The sequence below is a fragment of the Orcinus orca genome, chromosome 12 (assembly GCF_937001465.1).
Source record: "Orcinus orca chromosome 12, mOrcOrc1.1, whole genome shotgun sequence".
NCBI classification, from domain to species: Eukaryota; Metazoa; Chordata; class Mammalia; order Artiodactyla; family Delphinidae; genus Orcinus; species Orcinus orca.
This window is the reverse complement of record NC_064570.1, coordinates 48,354,135-48,373,118: the sequence shown is the minus strand read 5'-3', so window position 1 is coordinate 48,373,118 and position 18,984 is coordinate 48,354,135. Positions and strand designations below refer to the sequence as shown.

Sequence of the window (18,984 nt, the reverse complement as noted above, 5' to 3'; positions counted from 1 at the left end):
CCAGGGCCCGAACCCGTGTCCCCTGCATTGGCAGGCGGATTCTTAACCACTGAGCCACCAGAGAAGCCCCTCTTTTAATCATTAATTAATGAGGGAACTAATAAGATGTTACAATCAGTTCAAAGAAGAATTCAATGAAGCCCAAGTATTAAAGCAATAAAGAATGCTAGAACAGATTTACAAATAGATGCAGAACTGGTCTATCCACAGGGTAATTGCATTCCACCAGCGCAATCAGTTGCATTCCACAGGATGCAATTCATTTCTGTGGACAAGAATCATTGGTTATGATCAGTTTTCCACAACTTAAAAAGTTATAAAATAGCTCAAAGACAATGAAAGATGAAGATAACCCTAAAGGGTATACTAGACAGACATTCTATTTGGCAGGTGGGGGCGGGGGGGGCGCTCATTTCAAAATCTTTCACAGTGTTTACTGGCACCACAATATCATATTGTCCTTCTTGAAACATCTTCCTTTGCTTCTGTGCCAGCCCCGTCTCTTGATTTTCCTCTTACTTTGCCACTTTCTGTATCTCAGTCTCTTCGATCCTCCTCTTCCTCCCATTTTCTCTATATGTTGGAGTGCCCCAGGGCTCTGAGCTCTCTCTTCTCTTTTTACACTCTCCCTAGTAGCATCATGTAGCCCAAGAGTTAGTAAACTACAGTCCATGGGCCAAATCTGGCCTGCCACTTGCTTCTACAAATAAAGTTTTATTGGGACATAGTCATGCTCATTCATTCATCGATTACCTACAGCTGCTTTCATACTACAGTGGCAGACTTAAGTAACTATGACCGACTGTATGACCCACAAAGCCTAAAATATTTACTATCTGGACCTTCTGTTTGCCCTTCTGCTGGCAAACAGAAAACAGCATACCAACCAGTGATCTAGTCCTATGGCTTTCAAAACTTACATTAATAACTCCCAAATTTTTATGTCCAAGCTGACCTCACCCCAGCACTCCAGACTTGTTAATACCACTACCTTCTCCATGTCTCCATCACCTATCTAAAAGCCACCTCAAACTTACCATGGCCACCCTCAATCCTGCTTCTCTCCAGAACTTCCCACCTCAGTAAATGGCACTACTTTCACCCAGTTGCTTAGGCCAAAACCCTTGGTATCTTCTTTTACTCCTCTCCCGTTTTCACACTCCACATCCTTTTTCATCAGAAAATTCTAGTTGCTCTGCCTTTATAATAGAGCTTGATTCTGAACACTTCTCTCCACCTCCACTGCTAACCTCTTTATCCAAACCATCATCCCTTGCTAGATTATGCAACATCCTCCTAACTGATCCCCTTGCTTCCTCCCTCGCCCCACACAGCAGGCAAGCATTTCTGAAAAATATAATTCAAGTTGACACTTCCGGATGGGACCAAAGTGAAGTGGCGGGGCAGGGGCTGACACCTCCCGCAGCAACCATGGCGTATACTGGCTTCACAGTGCCTCTCCTCGTGATGAGTGTGTTCTAGGGCTTCCTTGGCTTCTTGGTGCCCTGGGTTCATCCCTAAGGGTCCCAACTGGGGAGTTATCATCATTATCATCACCATCTTGGTGACCTGTTCAGTTTGCTGCTATCTCTTTTGGCTGATTGCAGTTCTGGCCCAACTTAACCCTCTCTTTGGACCACAGTTGAAAAATGAAACCATCTGGTGGGTACCTCAAACATCATTGGCCTTGAGGAAGAAGACCTGCTCGCCAGGGCTCAGTCATTGAGGTCACGAAGAGAACTCCTCTAGATGCAAAAGCACCTCCATACCCAGACCACCTTCCCTGACTTGCCCACTTTGGCCTTAAACATTCACACCACATTTGAATATCTTATTCTAGAATGCAGTATTTTTTCCTGTCTCCTTCTTTACATTTTGATGAATGATGTGTCTATTTAATCTAAACTGTGCTGCCTCCACAAAATGTTTATGTACTCTTCCGAGATAGAAAGTACCATCCTTCTGAGAAATAATGTTACTGTGTCTCCTGCCTGCTCACAACATGAGAATGAGGGAAGCGTTTGAAAACTGTTATACACGGTAAGACTGCAGTGGGGCAGTCAGTAGGAGAACATGTTCAGAGGGAAAATCTGTCTCACCAGAATTATACCAAAAATATATACCAAAGTATATTTTCAGGATGAATTTCTTATTTCTGCCATCTTTTGGAATAAATAATTTTTCTGCTTTCTATGGGAAAAATATATATATATATAAATAAAATTCAGATCACGACACTCCCTTGCTCAGCAGCTTCCTAGCACACTTAGAATAAAATCAAAGTCCTTCCATGACCCTGGCTGCTTCTCTGACTCATCTCCTGCCTCTCTTTCTCAACCACTCTTCACTCCGGCCACACTGGCCTCCTAGCTCATTCCTCTAACACAGCAAACACATCCCGGTCCCTGCACTTTACACTTGCTATTCCCTCGACTTCAGAACTTCTTTTTTTTTTTTTTTTTCACTTTGACTTTCTTTTTATTTTTCAATTTAAGATTATGTCCCAAATAAAACAGCCACAACAATAAAACCAAACAGGGAATTCCCTGGTGGTCCAGTGGTTAGGACTCCACACTCTCACTGCCAAAGGCCTGGGTTTGATTCCTGGTTGGGGAACTAAAATCCCACAAGCCGCAAAGCACGGCCAAAACCAAAACCAAAACAACAAGAGAAAAAAAAAAAAAACCACGCCCCGCCTGCCACAGTCTGGAAACTTTCCTGTAACTTTTATTTTCCCTGCTTTACTGAGATATAATTGACATATAACGTTGTGTAATTTTAAGGTGTACAATGTGATGACTTGATATATGTATAAATGGCAAAATTATTACTGTAGTAAGGTTAGGAAACACATCCATCACCTCACATAATTTTTTGGTGAAAACTTTTAAGATCTACTCTCTTAGCAACTTTCAAGTATACAATACAGTATTGTTAACTGTATTCATCATGCTGTACATTAGATCCCCATAATTTATTCATCTTGTAACTGGTAATTTTACCCTTTGACCAGCTTCACCCATTTTCCCTACCCCTACCCCCACCCCCTGCCCCTGGTAACCACAAATCTAGTCTCTGTTTCTGAGTTCAATTTCCTCTACCTGAGACCTCTTTCCCCAAGAACCATATGGCCACTTCCTTACTTCAGTCAGGTCACTGTTCAAATGTTGCCTCTTCTGAGAAGATTCCTCTGCTCCTCCTCAAGTATCAGTCTTCATCACTCTCTAGCCCCTTACCATGCCACCTTGTTTTATTTTTCTTCAACCTTATATATATATATATATATATATATATATAACTACTATATTATATATATATATATATATTATCACTACTATAGAATATAATCTCCATGACGGCAGGAACTTTGACATATAGCAGGTGTGTTGAATGACTGAATACAGTCAGTATGTATTGAATGACTGAATGGACATAATCCAAATATAGGGAATAATGAAACAAAATTTAAGCAGTTTCCTAAGGGCACCAGTTTCTCCACAAATGAATGGAAGAAAACTAAAAGGGCCTGGCTCAAACATTACCCACCACTCAGACAAGTCTTGGGTTTTCCTAAAGAGGAGCCCACTAACAGCACACTTTCCATCTTAGAAATACAATGAGGTTATTTTAACACAAATACAGTGCAGATGTATTTCTGCCAGTGGGTGGAAGGGACATGGGCAGATAGGGAGGGGATAAAGGAAGGGGCCTAAGAGAAAACAGTGTTCGTGCATCCTTCTAAATCTAAGAGTAGTTGTTAGATTGGGTGACTTAGGGTCCCTGGCATGTGAGAAAATATTCTGATGTCCTGTGGTCCCACAGCCTCCAGATCCCAGCCCTCATCCCAATGTGGACCGTCTTGTTCAATGTGGACCATCAACCATGCAAAGATAGATGGTTTCTGGGCTTCCCTGGTGGTGCAGTGGTTGAGAGTCCGCCTGCCGATGCAGGGGACACGGGTTCGTGCCCCGGTCCGGGAAGATCCCACATGCCGCGGAGTGGCTGGGCCCGTGAGCCGTGGCCGCTGAGCCTGTGCATCCGGAGCCTGTGCTCCGCAACAGTGAGAGGCCTGCATACCGCAAAAAAAGAAAAAAAAAAAAAAAAAAGATAGATGATTTCTGTTCTCATCACCTACCTATAGACTCCCCCAGCCCACTGCTCTCCCATAGCTCTAGCCCCTTATCCCAGCTCTCTACTGGACAACTCCACCCATCACGCCTCAGATTACCAGAATGACCTCTCTAAAATTCCCATGTAAATAGACCATGCCATCAGTAAAATCCTTCCATGGCCCCCTGGCTTTCAGAATTGTTTCATCTCCTCAGCATGGCCTCCAAGGCCTTCCAGGACTGGATCCCTGCTTACCTCTCAAGCATCACTTCCAGTCATGTCCCTCTTCTCCAGAATTGTAAGTTTCCATTGGATCCTGTGATGAGGGATGTTCATTCACACCACCATCCCTTTGCTCATGCTGTTCTTTCAGCCTAGAAATCCCCCCCCACCTCCCCAACTTACTGGCTAAATCAATTAATTCTTCGGGACACAGCTCAGGTGCTGCTTGATGTCTGATCCTTGATGACAATCAAATGAAGTTCCAAGTCCTTTCTCCAGTTTAAAAAAGGTGGAGTCAGAACAATCACTTAGTACCTGCGTGATCCTGGGCAAGTCATTTAACCTCTCAAAGTTTTCTCTTGTAGGTAATAATAGTGCCAACTTGGTTATGAGGGTTAAATGAGATCCGTGTCTCCTCAACTTTAGTATCCAGCCATGGGTGATCATCTTCATGGTAATTTCCATATCTATATATCATGTTTATAAATATATTTTAAAATAAACTTTAAATTGACTAACATTTTAAAACTAATTTTAATATGCTGTTTTAAATATATTATATGTATTAAGCAGAAGTTAGTGCTGGAAACAGAAACCTCTCTAGGTATTTCAAGAAGAGAGGGATACAATAAAAGGGATTATATGCTTTCAATATTGTTGGAAGGGCTGGAGGAGGAGTCAGGGGCCACAGCTTGAATATTTGTTTCAAGGTCACACCACCATAGTTGCAGCCCAGAAGTCAGCAGGCTGCTGCAACTGCAGGTGCAGCTGCTGCCACCACTGTAGCACGACCGTCTCATGCCCACTTATAGGAAGAGGATTGAACTGGTAATGCTGCACAATTCCAAAAGATAATGGAGCCTATGTCATTGGCTACCTCACCTGATGTCCACTGAGAGAAGACAAATAAGGGATGAAGGAAGGGGTGGTCTAAGGAACAAAAATAATTCTGGTTTTTGATTACCTTCGCTGCTCTTATGATACTCTTTTTAAGATTTTTGTTTTGATGTGGACCATTTTTAAAGTCTTTATTGAATTTGTTGCAATATTGCTTCTGTTTTATGTTTTGCTTTTTTGGCCACAAGGCATGTGGGATCTTAGCTCCCTGACCAGGGATCGAACCCACACCCTCTGTGTTGGAAGGTGAGTCTTAACCACTGGACAACCAGGGAAGTCCCAGTACTCTTCCTTGAAAGGGGCTTTTATTTCCTGACCCCCATCTTCCCTCTTCCTTCCCACCCCCCCACCTCTCTCCTGCTGCTTCCAACTGTCTTTCATTTCCTCAAGCAGCTGTAATTGGTCACTTGCTATAGAAGCCTGGGAGAAGGTTTAAGGGAGTGGATATTTGTAAGACTGGTCCTTCGCTTAATAAATACATGTTTTACTTGTGTCTGCTCTGTATGAGGAGGCAACATGAGTAGAAGCTATGATCCCTTACATAAAAACTTTAGATAGATAGACAGATAGATAGATAGAGATATATGCTATATGCCAGATAGTATGCTAAGGCCTTAACGTTAGTTATCTCATTTACTTCTCACAGCTCTCTAAATCAATGCTCTTCTCATCTCCGTACTCAGATAAGAAAAATGAAACACCCAGAGAACAAGCAATCTGTTTAAGGTTGCCGAAGCTTGAGAGTTACAGAGCCAGGTTCCAGCCCAGCCCTGTACACTCTAAAGCTACCACTCATGACCACAACACTGGCGCTGCTTGCTACAAAACGTGTGGGTTTTGCAGAGTTACCGTTGAAATGACTGGAGCGGAAATCTGGTGACTTCAAACCACAAGTCCCCTCAACCTCCATAAGAAATGCCCACAAGTTACTGTGCAGTAAGCCCCAGAAGACACTCATTTGGCCCTGTGTTCAAGTCAAAGTCTTTAAAACTCAAAGGAGGAAGTAATTTCTTCTGGGTGAGGCCTTTGAGGACAGGCCTCCAGAAGGATTTGACATTTGATTTCAGATTTGAAGGCTCAGTATATATGGCCGGGCAGAGGTGGGGTAGGGAGCATGCTCAGGTGGAGAAGATAGCCTGAGTAAAGATCCAGATGTAAAAAGTCAGGACCTGCGTGAGGCCATAGTGTGCAGCACATGAGCAGATGGGATGGGAGCAGGCGTGTGTTGCACTCAGCCTCCTACCTGGCACACAGGAAATACTGGGCATGTCTTCCTGAAGGGCCTTAGAACACACCGTAAGAGCTCTGTAGTCGGACGCCTGGTCGTAAATATCTCCGCAATAAAAGCTGCGAGACCCTGGGAAAGTCACATCTCTCTAGTGTCACTGCCTCATCAAAATGATTGAAAGTGACAGTCCTACTTCACCGGGCCATGGTAAGGGTCTAATGAGCTAAGTCCTGTAAAGTGCTCCAGTCATCGTTTCAGTTGCAAATAACAGCAAACCTAACTCAGAAAAGCTTAAGTAAGGAACGGACTTTTTGACTCATTATGGTAAAAGGCCGGACATATAACTAGCTGCCTGCGTGGTGGGATCCAGAGGGACAATGTCATCAGGTTTCCCCCTCTCTCATTCTCCATCTCTTCTCCTCTCTGCTCTTCTCTGCTTTTCTGTGTAGATTTCAACCCCAGAAGAAGAGAGAAACCCACTCTCTCTCGTACCTTTAAGTCAAATTTCCTACAGCTGGGCTTGGAGATGGGGGAGAGTAGAATGCTCTGATTGGCTGGCCTGCGGCTTGGGGTGGAAGAATGCTCTGATTGGCTGGTCTGTGTCACATGCTCAGCTCTCGTTAATGGCCACCCGACGGGATCTCACTAACGGGGGGACAAACACCTTTCCTGGAAAGAGATTCCAACTAGACAAACAACATTTAGAAGCTTTTAACAGCGTGCCTGGCCCTTGGTAAGTGTTTACTAATAGCTAATGCTATGAAGCTAGGCCAAAAAGAATAAGTTAGGGCCACATGCATGGGGCCTTGAATTTTAGGCTAAAACTAGCGAGCTTTAGTTAAACGTCTGTGGGGAGCCGCCAAGGCTTTGTCCAATGTGGTGGACAAAGTATGTTTTAGGAAGATTGGTCTGATAATGGGAGTGTGACAGAGGGTAGAGAATTTGGTGGTAGGAAGGTCAGCGGGAAGCTGATAAATTGGTCCGCTGGGAGGCTGATATACTCCGAGCTCAGTGTTCAGGATCCCGGTTAAAGATGTGATAGTAAAAACAGAATGAAGGAGATTATCACTTAAAAGGCAGAGAAGGAAGAATGGCAGGCTTTGGCAACTGGCTGCCTGGGGAGGGCACATAAATGTGAAGAGGTGAGAAGTCCCTGAGGTTACAAACCTGGCTGACTGGGAAGGTGGTGGCCTGGCCCCTCGGGCTCCTCTCTTTCCTCCTTCCTCTTTTTCATCTTCACCCTCCCTCCCACTCTCTTTCGTGAACTATGCAATTTTCTCTTATCCTAGACAGCACAATCTTTCTCTCGTGCATTTCACTTGCACACCCAACCAAGGGATCTACCTGGAGCAGCTTTAAAAGGATTGACTTATAAACAAATGCAATGTGTTAAGAAAGACTCAGGTGAATGCAGTGTTCCCCCATTACCGTAAAAGAAAACAAGCAAACAAGAGGGAATTTGTAAAATGGACAAAAGATTTGGAATAACTTAGGTCTCTTTTAAGAACATGAAATGAATTAGAGTTTTGGCTAGGAGCCCTGATCTGTATCTGTGTCAGAAATGTAAAGAGTGTAGCAGAAGATGGATTTCACCCACTTCAGGAGAGAGGTACAAGAGGTCTGTATATATGTGTGTGTGTGTGTGTCTGTCTGTCTGTCTGTCTGTAAGTGAGCTAAATGAGAACCACTGACATGTCAGAGACAGATGTATGTCAGAGTGATACTGACCCAAGTGGTCAAAAATTGAGGAGCAAACGTGAGGAAGGGAAGAGAGAGACTTCCTAGTTCTACTTCCAAAGTGTGTTTCTGGGATGTTAAGGGGAGGCTTGCACAATGCGGTGTCTCAAAGCCAACTGGTAGCAACCTGTCCCGTTCCAGGAGCCCTCACCCATGACTCCAGCTGGCCCAGGCAGTAGCCTTGATGGATTTCTTCTTTTAATCAATGATGAAAATTTTGTCTTTGTCCTTCACTTGTAACCTGGGTGTGTTACTGAGTCTTGTGAAAACTTCAAGGGCGATTCCAATCCCCTACTCCATAATCTGGGAAGTAAAACTAAGTATAAAACAACTGAAGAAGTTATGGCGTGGTCGGTTATTTGTCTGTCACTTTTCATCTTCTTTCATAATATAGCCCCTTTAATAAAGGACCATATAGGGATGGTAGAGGAGCCAGTCAGAAGGAGCCTAGGACCCCAACAATCTGGCACAGACCTGAACAAGGGAATGACAAATGATGTTATCCAAAAGAGGTTGAAAGGCCCCTCTGCCCCAAAGTTTCTCTCTGACAATCTGCTGCAGACAACTCACTGCACCTTGCGTCCCACTTTAAGGTGAAGTCTTTTCTCCTGAGAGCACTGGCCCTCCCTTTCTTTATGCCAAACACCTGCTCATCCTTCCTAGTTCAACTTCAGCGATGTGCCTCTCCTGTGAAGCTTTAGCTGATCCCCACTCCCAACTCTCCATCCTCCCATCTATCTCTCTCTCCAGCATGGAGCTGACCATGTGGCTAGGTACTTATCTTCTCCAATGGCTGCCAGACCCCAAGAGGGCAGGAGCCTCATCTTTTCAATTTTGTATCCCAGCACCGTACACTGTAGTAGGGGCTCAAAAGATGAAGAAACGAATATGATGTGGAAAGGTCACTGAACCTGGACTTAATGATCGTGTCAAACAGGCTCCTTGCCTGATGATCTTGGACAAGAGACCCAACTCTTTCGAGCCTCAGTTTCCTCATCCGACAAGTAAGAAAAACAATCCCCTCTCCCCTTGTCACACATCCCAGTTTTTCCATGGAACAAACGAAATAAGGTATTTAGCAGAGCAGTATTTAGGAAGAAAATCTGAGGCGACACTGGTCCAGCCCACTCATTTTACAGATGATAAAACTGGGCCTTAAAACTTTGTTTTTTACCGAAATTTACTATCCTTAGTCCCATTCCTCTAGGAGCTTGCTCTTGGAATCTGACCTGGAGGTAGGAACCTAATAAACTCATTTTTTCAGGCGGAGTTAATAATGGTTGTTCAGAGTGTGAGAGTACCTCTCTTAGAAATATTTGCATTTCTCTTAAGAGGTTTACAGTAGTAGGATTTCTTTCAGGTCTTTGAACAGACTAGTAGAGAGGTATTTTGTATGGGATGGTTTCCAAGTCTTTCCCAATTTGCATGATATAAATAACTGTCTCTGTATACTATGTCTTGCACTGATCATTGGAGAAAAACTACATTAATGTTGATCTCCCACAAGTGTCCCATGCCCCAAAGTCTGGAGGACTCTTTTTAAAGAGTCCTTTTTAAATATGAAAACTAGAAATCTTAGACCCCTGAAGTCACAAAAGCAGTAAACATCTTCAAAGAGATGAAAAAATAATCATGACACATTGTAAAGAATCTTTAAATAGAAGTAAGGAAATCTGAGGCCCAGGTCTCACCCTAGCAAGTTATGTGAACTTGGTTAACTCAGGCTTTTTGAGCATTCCCCCCTCTTCAATATTTTAATACTATTTAGTGTGTGTGTGTGTACATAGGTCAAAATTCAAAAGGTATTGTGGGGGACTTCCCTGGCGGTCCAGTGGTTAAGACTTTGCCTTCCAATTCAGGGGGTGCAGGTTCGATCCCTGGTCGGGGAGCTAAGATCCCACATGCCTCACGGCCAAAAAAAACCCAAAACATAAAAAACAGAAGCAGTGCTCGCTTCAGCAGCACATAGACCCAAATTGGAACAATACAGAGAAGATTAGCATGGCCCCTGCACAAGGATGACACAAATTCATGAAGCGTTCCATGTTTTTTCTTCCTTCCCCAGGTGATGGTATAATTCAGTAACGGGTGCAAAGGCAAAACTGCTGCGGTCCTTGTAGACCATTCAGGGCCTAGACTGGCCCTTTGTGCTGCCCTTTGGACCTTGTGAGGATTGGGGCGGGGGTCCTTTCCTTACCCCCTAGAAGTGATGAATTTCAATTCTGTCTCCGTCGTCAGCCTCAGGTGTGACCTTTCTGTACAATCATTTCCTCTGAGGTTTGAGGATAAAAATAAGTTAAGGAGAAAGGGGGTTTTAATCTTCAGGAAATTAAGAGTTAAATACAGCAGAAGCTGGAAGGAAAATATTAGGGAAGTAGAGATAAAACCGTACATTTTTTGAAAAGCACCAGGTAATTCAGCATATTCCTAGTCCTTTATTATTAGTGTATATAAGATCGTTTGTGTGCATAATTAATATATAATCAATTTGACATATTTTTCAAAATAGAGGGTTTGAGATGTATAGTAATGGGCAAGAATCATCCATAAACTATTGGGACCTGAATGGGGTTTGTCATGTGCATGAAATGTTGTTAAATGCTTATGAGAAGTGTTGCTATTTTATTCACCAATTCAATCAGTGAGTGACTTGATCAGCCAGTTCTAAAACCCATGTGAGCTGGGTGCTGGCGAGATGTGGAGAATTCAGATGTTACTCTTCGGTTCTTTACCTTTGTTTAAGGGGTTTAGTTCCTTCCCCATGGGCTGAAAATCTTCAAGGGGGCATCTTGGCAGACTTCTCTGTTTCCTCCTTTTTGCAGTCTCTGTTTTTTCAGCAGGCAAACTACTTTAAGCCATTTCAAGATAATGAACATTAAGTATGTCAGTTTTTCTGCTTTGTCTCATTTGGATCTCACTGTTTTGTTAAAATGCAATGTTTTACCAGGGTAGTTCATTTTTTCTCTTTACACTTTCTGGTGGAAAGTGCCTTGAAATAAATAAAATGTGAGAATATTCTGGTAAAAAAAAAAAAAAAGAAGAAGAAGCAATATTGTAACAAATTCAACAGAGACTTTAAAAATGGTCCACATCAAAAAAAATTTAAAAAGAAAAGGTATTGTGATATTATAGGAAATATATATTTGGTCTTTGTGTCCCCCTCCATGCCCTTCTTGATACAGAACTCCTAAAACCCTTGGAATTTTCTGAGTGACAGAGTGTCTTTTGTTATCCATAACAAGCCCCTTTCAACCGTGTCTGAGTTCGTGCTAATGAGGTGATTCTTGGTGGACCTCTAGATAGCTTCAGGATCAGGAGTGGTCTCCAAAAAGACCAAGCCTTGATTAGAGGGTTGGAACTTTCAGTCCCACCCCCCAACCACTGGGGAGGGGTGAGGAGAGGGGATAGAGATGGTGTTGAATCACCAATGGCCAGTGATTTGATCAGTCATACCCTTGCAATGAAGTCTCCATAAACATCCCTAAACAGGGTTTGGAGAGCTTCCAGGTTGGTGAGCACATCCACATGCTGGAAGGATGAAGCGCCCCAGCTCCACAGGGACAGATGCTTTTGCACTCAGGACCCTTCTGGACCTCTCCTATGTGCCTCTTCATTTGGCTGTTCATTTGCCTCTTTTATACTTAACCAGTAAATGTTTTCCTGAGTTCTGCGGGCCATTTTAGCAAATTATCGTACCTGAGGAAGCGTCATGGGAACCCCCAATTTATAGCTGGTTGGTCAGAATTACTGGTGGCCCAGGAGTTGTGATTGGCATCTGAAGTGGGGGCAGCCTTGTGGGACTGAGCCCTTTCACTTGTGGGATCTGACACTAACTCCAGGTAGATAGTATCAGAATTGAATCAAATTGTTGGACATCCAGCTGCTGTTGGGGAATTACAGAGGTATAAAGAGCAAACAGTGAAAAACCACCTTTACTGTCCTATCCCCTAGCTCCTGTTTCCCTCCTTGGGCCAAGAGACAGCTGCTATTATCAGTTACTTAGTGCTATGGACTGAATTGTATCCCCCCCCACCAAAATTCATATGTTGAAGCCTTAAGTCCCCCCACCCCAATGGGATGGTACATGAGATGGAGCCCTTGGGAGGTAGTTAGGTTTTGATGAGGTCATAAGAGTAGAGCCCCCATAATGGGATTAGATTAGTGCCCTTATAAGAAGAGATACCAGAGAGCTTACTCCCTCTCCACCATGTGAGCACACAGGGAGAAGAGAGCCATCTTCAGCCAGGAAGAGAGTCCTCGCCAGGACGTGAGCATGCTAACACCCTGATCCCAGACTTCCAGCCTCCAGAACAGTGAGAAAATTCATTTTTCTTTAAGCTATCTAGTCTGTGGCATCTAATCTAGTTGCAGACTGACCTAAGATACTGGGGATCCACTCAGAAATACTTTATGAATAAACAAGCAAAGCTAAATATATTTCTATTAATTTCCTTTTTTCACACAAATGGTTCTGCACCTTGCCGTACTCTATCTTGAAGAATAATCCAAGTCACTACATCTCTTTTTTCAATAGTTGCATGACATTTTTTCCATTGGATGAATATACAGTAGTTCATTTAACCAAACTTCTGTTGCTGAACATGTAGATTGTTTCCAGTATTTTGTAATTACAAATTATACTACAATGAATAACTTTGCACGTATACCATTTGCACATATGAGAGCTATTTGTTGGCTAATTTCCTAGAAATGATTGCTGGGTCGAAGTATATTCATATCTATAATCTTAATAGATATTGCCAAAATGCCCTTCAGAGTCATTGTGCCAATTTACACTCCATTCAGTATGTGTAATAATGTTTATTTTTCCCTCACTTTCACTTGCATAGTATGTTAGCAAACTTATGAGATTTGCCAAATTGATATATAAAATGTTCTTTTTAGTTGTTCTTCTTTTTTTGCATTTCCTTATTATGAGATTGAGTATCTTTCCATATATTTAAGAGCCTTCTGTGTTTTCTTCAACAGTACATCCTTATTTATTTATTTTTAACATCTTTATTGGAGTATAATTGCTTTACAATGGTGTGTTAGTTTCTGCTTTATAACAAAGTGAATCAGTTATACATATACATATGTTCCCATATCTCTTCCCTCTTGCGTCTCCCTCCCTCCCACCCTCCCTATCCCACCCCTCTAGGTGGTCACAAAGCACCGAGCTGATCTCCCTGTGCCATGCAGCTGCTTCCCATTGGCTATCTATTTTACGTTTGGTAGTGTATATATGTCCATGCCACTCTCTTACTTTGTCACAGCTTACCCTTCCCCCTCCCCATATCCTCAAGTCCATTCTCTAGTAGGTCTGTGTCTTTATTCCCATCTTACCCCTAGGTTCTTAATGACATTTTTTTTTCTTTTTTCCTTAGATTCAATATATATGTATTAGGATACGGTATTTGTTTTTCTCTTTCTGACTTACTTCACTCTGTATGACAGACTCTAGGTCCATCCACCTCACTACAAATAACTCAATTTCGTTTCTTTTTATGGCTGAGTAATATTCCATTGTATATACGTGCCACAACTTCTTTATCCATTCATCAGATGATGGACACTTAGGTTGCTTCCATGACCTGGCTATTGTAAATAGAGCTGCAATGAATATTTTGGTACATGACTCTTTTTGAATTATGGTTTTCTCAGGGTATATGCCCAGTAGTGGGATTGCTGGGTCATATGGTAGTTCTATTTGTAGTTTTTTAAGGAACCTCCATACTGTTCTCCATAGTGGCTGTACCAATTCACATTCCCACCAGCAGTGCAAGAGGGTTCCCTTTCTCCACACCCTCTCCAGCATTTATTGTTTCTAGATTTTTTGATGATGGCCATTCTGACCGGTGTGAGATGATATCTCATTGTAGTTTTGATTTGCATTTCTCTACTGATTAATGATGTTGAGCATTCCTTCATGTGTTTGTTGGCAGTCTGTATATCTTCTTTGGAGAAATGTCTATTTAGGCCTTCTGCCCATTTTTGGATTGGGTTGTTTTTTTTTTTGTTATTGAGCTGCATGAGCTGCTTGTAAATTTTGGAAATTAATCCTTTGTCAGTTGATTCATTTGCAAATATTTTCTCCCATTCTGAGGGTTGTCTTTTGGTCTTGTTTATGGTTTCCTTTGCTGTGCAAAAGCTTTGAAGTTCAATTAGGTCCCATTTGTTTATTTCTGTTTTTATTTCCATTTCTCTAGGAGGTGAGTCAAAAAGGATCTTGCTGTGATTTATGTCATAGAGTGTTCTGCCTATGTTTTCCTCTAAGAGTTTGATAGTTCCTGGCCTTACATTTAGACCTCTAATCCATTTTGAGCTTATTTTTGTGTATGGTGTTAGGGAGTGTTCTAATCTCATACTTTTACATGTACCTGTCCAGTTTTCCCAGCACCACTTATTGAAGAGGGTATCCTTTCTCCACTGTACAGTCCTGCCTCCTTTATCAAAGATAAGGTGACCATATGTGCGTGGGTTTATCTCTGGGCTTTCTATCCTGTTCCATTGATCTATATTTCTGTTTTTTGTGCCAGTACCATACTGTCTCGATTACTGCAGCTTTGTAGTATTGTCTGAAGTCAGGGAGCCTGATTCCTCCAGCTCCAGTTTTCATTGTCAAGATTGCTTTGGCTATTCGGGGTCTTTTGTGTTTCCATACAAATTGTGAAATTTTTTGTTCTATTTCTGTGAAAAATGCCAGTGGTAGTTTGATAGGGATTGTATTGAATCTGTAGATTGCTTTGGGTGGAAGAGTCATTTTCACAATGTTGATTCTTCCAATCCAAGAACATGGTATATCTCTCCACCTGTTTGTATCATCTTTAATTTCTTTCATCAGTGTTTTGTAATTTTCTGCATATAGGTCTTTTGTCTCCTTAGGTAGGTTTATTCCTAGATATTTTATTCTTTTTGTTGCAATGGTAAATGGGAGTGTTTTCTTGATTTCATTTTCAGATTTTTCATCATTAGTGTATAGGAATACCAGAGATTTCTGTGCATTAATTTTGTATCCTGCTACTTTACCAGATTCATTGATTAATTCTAATAGTTTTCTGGTAGCATCTTTGGGATTCTCTATGTACAGTACCATGTCATCTGCAAACAGTGACAGCTTTACTTCTTCTTTTCCCATTTGGATTCCTTTTATTTCCTTTTCTTCTCTGATTGCTGTGGCTAAAACTTCCAAAACTATGTTGAATAATAGTGGTGAGAGTGGGCAACCTTGTCTTATTCCTGATCTAAGTGGAAATGGTTTCAGTTTTTCACCATTGAGGGCAGTGTTGGATGTGGGTTTGTCATATATGGCCTTTATTATGTTGAGGAAAGTTCCCTCTATGCCTACTTTCTGCAGGGTTTTTAAAATAAATGGGTGTTGAATTTTGTCGAAAGCTTTCTCTGCATCTATTGAGATGATCATATGGTTTTTCTCCTTCAATTTGTTAATATGGTGTATCACATTGATTGTTTTGCATATATTGAAGAATCCTTGCATTCCTGGAATAAACCCCACTTGATCATGGTGTATGATCCTTTTAATGTGCTGTTGGATTCTGTTTGCTAGTATTTTGTTGATGATTTTTGCATCTATGTTCATCAGTGATACTGGCCTGTAGTTTTCTTTCTTTGTGACATCTTTGTCTGGTTTTGGTATCAGGGTGATGATGGCCTCGTAGAATGAGTTTGGGAGTGTTCCTCCCTCTGCTATATTTTGGAAGAGTTTGAGAAGGATAGGTGTTAGCTCTCCTCTAAATGTTTGATAGAATTCGCCTGTGAAGCCATCTGGTCCTGGGCTTTTGTTTGTTGGAAGATTTTTAATCACAATCTCAATTTCAGTGCTTGTGATTGGTCTGTTCATATTTTCTCTTTCTTCCTGGTTCAGTCTTGGCAGGTTGTGCATTTCTAAGTATTTGTCCATTTCTTCCAGGTTGTCCATTTTATTGGTATAGAGTTGCTTGTAGTAATCTCTCATGATCTTTTGTATTTCTGCAGTGTCAGTTGTTACTTCTCCTTTTTCATTTCTAATTCTATTGATTTGAGTCTGCTCCCTTTTTTTCCTGATGAGTCTGGCTAATGGTTTATCAATTTTGTTTATCTTCTCAAAGAACCAGCTTTTAGTTTTATTGATCTTTGCTGTTGTTTCCTTCATTTCTTTTTCATTTATTTCTGATCTGATCTTTATGATTTCTTTCCTTCTGCTAACTTTAGGTTTTTTTTGTTCTTCTTTCTCTAATTGCTTTAGGTGGAAGGTTAGGTTGTTTATTTGAGATGTTTCTTGTTTCTTAAGGTAGGATTGTATTGCTATAAACTTCCCTCTTAGAACTGCTTTTGCTGCATCCCATAGGTTTTGGGTCATCATGTCTCCACTGTCATTTGTTTCTAGGTATTTTTTGATTTCATCTTTGATTTCTTCAGTGGTCACTTCATTATTAAGTAGTGTATTGTTTAGCCTCCATGTGTTTGTATTTTTTACAGGTCTTTTCCTGTAATTGATATCTAGTCACATAGCATTGTAGTCAGAAAAGATACTTGATACAATTTTAATTTTCTTAAATTGACCAAGGCTTGATTTGTGACCCAAGATATGATCTATCCTTGAGACTGTTCCATGAGCACTTGAGAAGAAAGTATATTCTGTTGTTTTTGGATGAAATGTCCTATAAATATCAATTAAGTGCATCTTGTTTAATGTATCATTTAAAGCTTGTGTTTCCTTATTTATTTTCATTTTGGATGATCTGTCCATTGGTGAAAGTGGGGTGTTAAAGTCCCCTACTATGAATGTGTTACTGTCGATTTCCCCTTTTATGGCTGTTAGTATTTGACTTATGTATTGAGGTGCTCCTATGTTGGGTGCATAAATATTTACAATTGTTATATCTTCTTGGATTGATCCCTCGATCATTATGTGGTGTCCTTCCTTGTCTCTTGTAACATTCTTTATTTTAAAGTCTATTTTGTCTGATATGAAAATTGCTACTCCAGCTTTCTTTTGATTTCCATTTGCATGGAATATCTTTTTCCATCCCCTCACTTTCAGTCCGTATGTGTCCCTAGGTCTGAAGTGGGTCTCTTGTAGACAGCATATATATGGGTCTTGTTTTTGTATGTATTCAGCCAGTCTGTGTCTTTTGGTGGGAGCATTTAATCCATTTACATTTAAGGTAATTATCGATTTGTATGTTCCTATTACCATTTTCTTAATTGTTTTGGGTTTGTTATTGTAGGTCCTTTCCTTCTCTTGTGTTTCTTGCCTAGAGAAGGTTCTTTAGCATTTGTTGTAAAGCTGGTTTGGTGGTGCTGAACTCTCAACTTTTGTCTGTAAAGGTTTTAATTTCTCCATCAAATCTGAATGAGATCCTTTCCGGGTAGAGTAATCTTGGTTGTAGGTTTTCCTCCTTCATCATTTTAAATACGTCCTGCCACTCCCTTCTGGCTTGCAGAGTTTCTGCTGAAAGATCAGCTGTTAACCTTATGGGGATTCCCTTGTGTGTTATTTTTTGTTTTTCCCTTGCTGCTTTTAATATGTTTTCTTTGTATTTAATTTTTGACAGTTTGATTAATATGTGTCTTGGCGTATTTCTCCTTGGATTTATCTTGTATGGGACTCTCTGTGCTTCCTGGACTTGATTAGCTATTTCCTTTCCCATATTAGGGAAGTTTTCAACTATAATCTCTTCAGATATTTTCTCAGTCCCTTTCTTTTTCTTTTCTTCTTCTGGGACCCCTATAATTCGAATGTTGGTGCGTTTAACGTTGTCCCAGAGGTCTCTGAGACTGTCCTCAATTCTTTTCATTCTTTTTTCTTTATTCTGGTCTTCAGTAGTTATTTCCACGATTTTATCTTCCAGGTCACTTATCCGTTCTTCTGCCTCAGTTATTCTGCTATTGATCCCTTCTAGAGTATTTTTAATTTCATTTATTGTGTTGTTCATCGTTGCCTGTTTCCTCTTTAGTTCTTCTAGGTCCTTGTTAAATGTTTCTTGCATTTCCTCTATTCTATTTTCAAGATCTTGGATCATCTTTACTATCACTATTCTGAATTGTTTTTCAGGTAGACTGCCTATTTCCTCTTCATTTGTTAGGTTTGGTTGGTTTTTATCTTGCTCCTTCATCTGCTGTTTTTCTGTCTTCTCATTTTGCTTATCTTACTGTGTTTGGTCTCCTTTTTGCAGGCTGCAGGTTTGTAGTTCCCATTGTTTTTGGTGTCTGTCCCTAGTGGCTAAAGTTGGTTCAGTGGGTTGTGTAGGCTTCCTGGTGCAGGGGACTAGTGACTGTGTTCTGGTGGATGAGGCTGGATCTTGTCTTTCTGGTGGGCAGGTCCACGTCTGGTGGTGTGTTTTGGTGTGTCTGTGGGCTTATTATGATTTTAGGCAGCCTCTCTGCTAATGGGTGGGGTTGTGTTCCTGTCTTGCTAGTTGTTTGGCAATAGGGTGTCCAGCACTGTAGCTTGCTGGTCGTTGAGTGAAGCTGGGTGTTGGTGTTGAGACGGAGATCTCTGGGAGATTTTTGCCATTTGATATTACGTGGAGCTGGGAGGTCTCTTGTGGACCAGTGTCCTGATGGTGGCTCTCCCAGCTCAGAGACACAGCACTGACTCCTGGCGGCAGCACCAAAGGCCTTTCATCCACATGGCTCAGAATAAAAGAGAGAAAAAGAAGGAAGGAAGGAAGGAAGAAAGAAAGAAGTTATTAAAATAAAAAATAATTATTAAGAAAAAACTTTTTTTAAGTAAAAACAAAACAAAAGAAAACGAACGGACAGAACCCTAGGACAAATGATGAAAG

The 18,984-nt window shown here is 41.3% G+C and overlaps 1 non-coding gene and 1 pseudogene across 1 annotated transcript; both read left to right on the top strand.

Moving 5' to 3' along the window:
* The first annotated feature begins 1,431 nt into the window (after window positions 1–1,431).
* On the top strand, window positions 1,432–1,796 carry LOC117199349 (V-type proton ATPase subunit e 1-like; annotated as a pseudogene).
* An 8,344-nt stretch (window positions 1,797–10,140) lies between these two features.
* On the top strand, window positions 10,141–10,245 carry LOC117199400 (U6 spliceosomal RNA). The gene has a single exon (XR_004480637.1). It is a non-coding gene; the product is annotated as a U6 spliceosomal RNA (small nuclear RNA).
* Window positions 10,246–18,984: the final 8,739 nt, after the last annotated feature.